General features: G+C 41.8%; 1 pseudogene; it reads left to right on the top strand.

The window, feature by feature from the left end:
- Positions 1 to 448: 448 nt before the first annotated feature.
- On the top strand, positions 449 to 1,879 carry LOC101423019 (EF-hand calcium-binding domain-containing protein 14 pseudogene; annotated as a pseudogene).
- The last annotated feature ends 6,064 nt before the right edge of the window (positions 1,880 to 7,943 follow it).

Below are 7,943 nucleotides of genomic sequence, written 5' to 3'. Positions count from 1 at the left end.
CTCCCCCTCCTCCCATTCAAGAACAAGTTCCTTTTCCTTCTCTATTGGAAATCCAACTCTGGATATCCAAAATATCTCCTGTCCTCCTCCAGCTCCTGGAACACCCTTAGAAATATTGCTGAGAAGAACTCGTTCTTGACTTGGCTTTTTTTACCCCCAGCTTCTTAACCAGCTGATGCTCCATGCCCAGGGTTTTATTCATTGGATCACCAGCTCTCTGGCTACCTCTGTGATTTTCCCCACCTAAGCTGAGTTCCAGTTTCCTCTGGGCTCCAATCTCCAGCCCTCAGCAGATCAGATCATTCCTGCCCCTGGGTGGGAGTGACTGGAGGACTCTGGCCCAGGATTCCTCACCTTGGAAAGCAACTCCAAGGCAATGAGAGAATTGGGTGTGGGGTACGAACCTAGCAGCTCAGCTGTGGGTGCTCCACTCACCCCATACAAGAAGATGAAAAAGTGAAAATAACTCAATGCATTGATCGGCCTAGCAGCAGACAGCTGGAGAAAGAAGCCCAAGAAAGACTCAGGTCATCATCTTCACACTGAAACTTCAGACTCAGACTCCGAGTCCAGAGCTCAGAGGAGGAAGAAGAATTCAGAGTGGTTGGCAATCACTCTCACTTTGTCAAGGGACACTATTTATGATGCTGCAATATCTGTTATCCCCTCTGTGCTTTTGTCATCCTTGCAGCCTGTGTCGTGACCTGTGTTGCCTTGGTGTGGATGCAAGCTGCTCTCAAGTTGGATCTGGATGCTCTCAAGGAAAAATTTAGAACAATGGAATCTAATCAGAAAATTTCATTCCAAGAAATTCCCAGACTTAATGAGGAACTAGTCAGCAAACAAAAACAACTTGAGAAGATTGAATCTGGAGAGCTGGGCTCGAACAAAGTCTGGATAAATATCACAGAAATGAAAAAGCAGATTACACTCTTGACTTCTGCAGTAAACCAACTCAAAGCCAATGTTAAGTCAGCTTCAGACTTAATTAGCCTGCCTGCCACTGTAGTGGGATTTCAGAAGAGTGTGGCTTCCATAGGAAATACTTTAAATAGAATCTATCTTGCTGTGGAGGCAATACAGGAAACCATGGATGAACAGAGGAACACCACAGGAGTACTGCAGAGTGGTATGAATCAGCAACACTTGAAGGAGACCAGTGGAAGCAACCACATCACTCCATCACCTTCAATTATATCATAACTTGACTATAAAACCCACAGTGAGAATTTGAAACAGGATATCCTGTACCTTCACACCTCTTTAGAGGTGGTATACAGTGCCCTAGTGGGATACCAGAGACAGAATGATCTTAAACTCGAGAAGATGAATGAGACAAGCAGTAATCTTACCCAGAGTCACCCTCTGGGTAAGCAATCTGGTTGTTGTGAGCAAGGTAGAAAAGAGAGTGAACCTGTCCTTCAGCATGATTGGTGATAGAGCTGCTACTCCAAAAAGAGAGTCTTTGGATGAAGTGATCAACAGAACAGATAAAGTAAAAACACAAAGCACAAAGAAAGAAGATAGTTCAGATTCTCAAGAATCCAAGCTAAGAGAGAAACTAAAGCCGATCAGCGTTCTCACAAACCTGAGAACAGACCTCCAGAGAATGATGATAAAGAGTAAGTACAGAGTTTCACATAAAGCCATCAGCATTGCCAAAATTCTTACCATCTCTTGGAGACCAAATGGAGAAAGCTGCCCTGCTAAGACCTAACTCCCTACCATTTCTAGCATTGAAGATCTTCAAGATTTATTTTACAAGGCTGGCTGTGATGTGGATGGGAAGCTGATCTACCAGGAAATCTGAAACTCCCTAGATTCTGCTGTGCCAGAACAAAAGAGCCTGAGAGGGAAACGGACTTGGCCCAGTGGTTAGGACGTCCGTCTACCACATGGGAGGTCTGCGGTTCAAACCCTGGGCCTCCTTGACCCGTGTGGAGCTGGCCCATGTGCAGTGCTGATGTGCGCAAGGAGTGCCCTGCCACGCAGGGGTGTCCCCCCCGCCCCCCCGTGCAGGGGAGCCCCGTGCAGGGGAGCCCCACGCGCAAGGAGTGCGCCCGTAAGGAGAGCCGCCCAGCACGAAAGAAAGAGCAGCCTGCCCAGGAATGGCGCCGCCCACACTTCTCGAGCCGCTGACGACAACAGAAGCGGACAAAGAAACAAGATGCAGCAAATAGACACAGAGAACAGACACCAGGGGAGGGGAGGGGGGTGTGGGGGATTAAATAAATAAATAAATCTTAAAAAAAAAAAGAGAGAGACTTCCGGCAAGATGGTGGCTGAGTGAGCTTGCCTTGCCGTCTCTCCTGGGAAGAGGCAGCTGGGCACCGCTGGAGGTTCTCCGGGACCAGGCTTTTTCAGGATTTTTTCAGGGCAGGAAGTGTCTGGACATCGATTTGGTGGGAAGGTAACGGAAAGGACTGGTCTATAAGATATAATTTGGGACTTTTCAGGAGGGGGAGGCAAGATGGCGGCTGAGTGAACTTCCCGGTTACTAGCTCCTGGGGGGAATCAGCTGGGAGGCGTCGGAGACTCTTTGGGACCGGCTGTCTCGGGATTTTTCCTGGTCCGGAGGTGTCTGGACATCGATTTGGAGGGAAGGTAACAGAGAGGATCCATCTGTGAAATATACACGGAGATCCCAGCTACGTGTGGAGGACTCCCTCCTTGGGTAGGCGGAGCCGAGGCAGCTAGCACCGCGGCGGGTGGCGGGCGGGAGAGCCGAGCCGCGCTGTGCCGCGGCGGGCGGCAGGCGAAGGAGACAAGCCCAGCCGAGCCTAGCCGTGCCGGGGCGGGCGGCGGGCGGGAGAGCCGAGCCGCGCTGCGCCGTGGCGGCGGGCGGTGGGCGGGGAAGCCGAGTCCGGCCGAGCCCGGCTGAGCCGCAGCGGGCGGGGGGGGGGGGGGGCCAAGCCCAGCCACGCCGCGCCGGGCGGCGGGCGGGAAAGCCGAGCTCAGCCGAGCCCAGCCGAGCCTGGCGGCGGGGTTTCTGTTCTTTGTTTTTTTATTTTTTTTAATTTTTTTTTTATTTTTTATTTTTTGTTGTTGTTGTTGTTCTTGTTGTTCTTTTTTTTTTTTCAATCCTCTCTTTCTTGTCCCCAATATTCTTCTTATACTATTTTACCTTAACAATACAATAGGTCCTACAGGAAATACCTCACATTTGCTGGGTTTCCTCACCCTCCACTGCCTCATTTCTCTGTGAATAGGTTTAGCCTATCTACACTATCCCCTTTCCCCTACAACTTGATATCCTCCACCATCTGCTATCTCTCCTATATTCCATCTCCCTTTCTTTGATCCACAAAGTGTCTAACTCTTAATTTCTAATACCTTTGTTTAGTTTTCCATCTGGTATTCGTCCCTGAAACTATTACCTTTCTTTTCTCTTTCCCTCTCTCACGAAAACAATAGCCTCTTAGTACGTACCACATTCCTCCCATATTCAGTCGTCTACCTCATTATAGGTACTTTCCTACTACTATAACTCTACACAATTTACATGATCTAACCTCCATCCTCCCAGAACTCATATTGTTGCTTTGTAAACATATATCACCAATACTACTTCACACTTTTTCCTTCCTTACACAATTGACTTTCCCCAGCACTAATACTTTCCTTTAAAGTGAGCTTAACTAGCAATAAGAAATTGGAATAAGAAGAACAAAGTGACAAAGAGAAGATATAACACTTACGCAAAAACAACAGCTAATTAATCTCCAAGACTAGACAAAGAAGCTAAGGAACTGATTAAACCCATCAAGAAAAAATGTTGACAAGACAGCAACAAAAATCTACAAACCAAACCAGTAATCAGGAAAACATGGCTGAATCCAATCAACAAACTGAAAATCAGGAAGGGGGGCAGGACTTCGCACAAGCAATGAAAGATCTCAGAACATTTATCACCGACAAATTTGATGAAGTAATGAAAGAGGTTAACAGCGTGAAGACAACACTTGGAGGGGAAATTGCAGACATGCGCAAAAAAATAACAGATATGATGGAAATGAACACCACAATTCAAGAAATCAAAAATACACTTGCAGCAAATATCAGCAGACTAGAAGAGGCAGAGCAGAGAATTAGTGATGTGGAAGACAGTGCATTGGAAATCAAACAGATAGTAGAAGTGGTCAATAAAAAGGTAGAAAAAATCCAGATAGGACTTAGGGACCTGAATGATAACGCAAAACGCTCAAACATACGTATTATAGGCATTCCAGAAGGAGAAGAGAAGGGAAAGGGGTCAGAAGGAGTGTTGCAGGAAATAATGAATGAAAACTTCCCAAATCTACTGAAAGAGACAGATGTACATATCCAAGAAGCACAGCGCACTCCACTGGTCATAAACCCCAACAGGCCCACCCCAAGACATATACTTGTCAAATTATCCAATGCTCAAGACAAAGAAAAAATTCTAAAAGCAGCAAGAGAAAAGAAAACCATCACATACAAGGGAAACTCCATAAGATTAAGTGCTGATTTCTCATCTGAAACGATGGAGGCAAGAAGGCAGTGGTATGATATAGTCAAGGTACTAAAGGAAAAAAATCTCCAACCAAGAATACTCTATCCAGCTAAACTAGCATTCAAAAATGATGGAGAGTTCAAAATATTCACAGATAAACAGAAACTGAAAGAGTATATCAACAAGAAACCTCCCCTTCAAGAAATTCTTAAGGGAATTCTGCAGGAAGAAAGGAAAAAACAGGACAGTCAGAGATGGAGGAGAGTGTAAAAGCAACAAGAAAGACAAAAATAGAAGGGGAAAATAAAATAATACAAACAAAATATAACAAACACAAATCCAACCAAAATATGGCTACCATAAATAACTCTCTAAACGTAATAACACTGAATGTCAACGGATTAAACTCACCTATCAAAAGATTCAGACTGGGACACTGGATAAGGAAATACGACCCATCTATATGCTGCCTACAAGAGACACATCTTAGACCCAGAGACTCATGGAGGTTGAAAGTGAATGGCTGGAAAACAATCATACAAGCAAACAACAACCAAAAAAAGGCAGGAGTAGCTATATTAATATCAGACAAAATAGACTTTAAATGCGAAACAATTGTGAGAGACAAAGAAGGATACTATATTTTAGTGAAAGGGACAATTTGTCAAGAAGATCGAACAATCATAAATATTTATGCTCCTAACAAGGGCGCCTCTAAATATGTGAGGCAAACGCTGGAAAAACTAAGTGAAAGAATAGATGCATCTACAATTATAGTGGGGGATTTTAATACACCACTATCAACTCTGGACAGAACATCTCAAAAGAGAATCACTAAAGAAACAAAACATTTGAACAGTATATTAGAAGAGCTGGATCTAATAGACATATATAGATCATTACACCCAAACACAGCAGGATATACATTTTTCTCAAGCGCACATGGAACATTCTCCAAGATTGACCATATGCTAGGCCACAAAGAAAGGCTTAATGAATTCAGAAAGATCGAAATCATACAAAACAATATCTCTGACCACAGTGGAGTCAAGCTGGAAATTTGCAAGGGACAGAGACCCAGACTTCACACGACAATTTGGAAATTAAACAGCACACTCTTAGAAAAACAGTGGGTCAAAGAGGAAATCTCAAAAGAAATCAATGACTACCTTGAAACAAATGATAATGATAACACAACATACCAAAATTTATGGGATGCAGCAAAAGCGGTACTGAGAGGGAAATTTATAGCCATAAATTCATATATCAAAAAAGAAGAAAGAGCAGAAATTGAAGAATTAACTGCACATTTGAAGGAATTAGAAAAACAACAACAAAGTAACCCAACAGGAAGAAGAAGGAAGGAAATAACAAAGATAAGAGCAGAACTAAATGAAATAGAAAATAAGAAAGCACTTGAAAAAATAAACAAGACCAAGAGCTGGTTTTTTGAGAAGATCAACAAAATTGACAAACCTTTAGCGAGACTAACAAAGAAAAAAAGAGAAAAGATGCAAATACACAAAATAAGAAATGAGAAAGGTGATATCACCACTGACCCCACAGAAATAAAGACTATCATAAGAGGATACTTTGAAAAACTATATTCCAACAAAAATGACAATTTAGAGGAAATGGACAAATTCCTAGAAATACATAAGCAGCCCATACTGACGAAAGAAGAAATTGATGATCTTAACAAACCAATCACAAGCAAAGAGATAGAATCAGTCATTAAAAATCTCCCAACTAAGAAGAGCCCAGGGCCAGACGGCTTCACAGGTGAATTCTACAAAACATTCCGGAAAGAACTAACACCAATCCTGTTGAAACTATTCCAAAAAATCGAAACAGAAGGAACACTGCCTAATTCCTTCTATGATGCCAACATTACCCTAGTACCAAAGCCAAACAAAGACACCACAAGAAAGGAAAATTACAGACCAATTTCTCTAATGAACCTAGACGCAAAAATACTTAACAAAATACTTGCTAATCGTATTCAACAACACATTAAACGAATTATACACCATGACCAAGTGGGATTTATCCCAGGTATGCAAGGATGGTTCAACATAAGAAAATCAATCAATGTAATACACCATATAAACAGATTGAGAGAAAAAAACCACATGATTATATCTATAGATGCAGAAAAGGCATTTGACAAAATACAGCACCCCTTCCTGATAAAAACACTCCAAAAGATCGGAATACAAGGAAACTTTTTGAACATGATAAAGAGTATATATGAAAAACCTAAAGCCAACATTGTTTACAATGGCGAAGTCCTGAAATCCTTCCCTCTAAAATCAGGAACAAGACAAGGATGCCCATTGTCTCCGCTCCTATTTAACATTGTCTTGGAAGTACTGGCTCGAGCACTGAGACAAGAACCAGATATAAAAGGCATTCAAATTGGAAGGGAAGAAGTCAAAATTTCATTATTTGCAGATGACATGATCCTATATATAGAAAACCCTGAGAGATCTTCAACAAAGCTCCTAGAACTCATAAATGAGTTTAGCAAAGTCGCAGGTTATAAGATCAATGCGCAAAAATCAGTAGCATTTCTATACACCAATAATGAGCAAGATCAGGAGGAAATCAAGAAACAAATACCATTCACAATAGTAAATTAAAAAATCAAATACTTAGGAATAAATTTAACTAAAGAGGTAAAAAACTTATACATCGAGAACTATACAAGATTGTTCAAGGAAATCAAAGAAGACCTAAATAAATGGAAGAATATTCCCTGTTCATGGATAGGAAGACTGAATATTATTAAGATGTCTATCCTACCAAAACTGATCTACACATTCAATGCAATCCCAATAAAAATCAACACAGCCTTCTTTAAGGAACTAGAAAAACTAACTATGAAATTTATTTGGAATAAAAAGAGGCCCCGAATAGCCAAAGACATATTGAAAAAGAAAAACGAAATAGGAGGAATCACACTTCCTGACTTCAAAACATACTACAAAGCTACAGTAGTGAAAACAGCATGGTACTGGCATAAGGAGAGACACACAGACCAATGGAATCGAATTGAAAGTTCAGATATAGAACCTCACGTATATAGCCATATAATATTCGATAAAGCCACCAAACCCTCTCAACTGGGAGAGAATGGCCTATTCAACAAATGGTGCCTGGAGAACTGGATAGCCATATGTAGAAGAATGAAAGAGGATTACCATCTCACACCTTATACAAAGATCAACTCTAGATGGATCAAAGACCTAAATATAAGAGCCAAGACCATAAAGACCTTAGAAAGCAGTGTAGGGAAACATCTACAGGACCTTGTAATAGGAAATGGCTTCATGAATATCACACCAAAAGCACGAGCAGCAAAAGAACAAATAGATAAATGGGACTACCTCAAAATTAAAGCCTTCTGCACCTCAAAGGAGTTTGTCAAGAAAGTAAAAAGGGAACCCACACAATGGGAGAAAATATT

Source organism: Dasypus novemcinctus, chromosome 6 (genome assembly GCF_030445035.2).
Source record: "Dasypus novemcinctus isolate mDasNov1 chromosome 6, mDasNov1.1.hap2, whole genome shotgun sequence".
NCBI classification, from domain to species: domain Eukaryota; kingdom Metazoa; phylum Chordata; class Mammalia; order Cingulata; family Dasypodidae; genus Dasypus; species Dasypus novemcinctus.
Note: the sequence above shows the minus strand (reverse complement) of the source record. Positions and strands in the feature narration are given on the sequence as shown.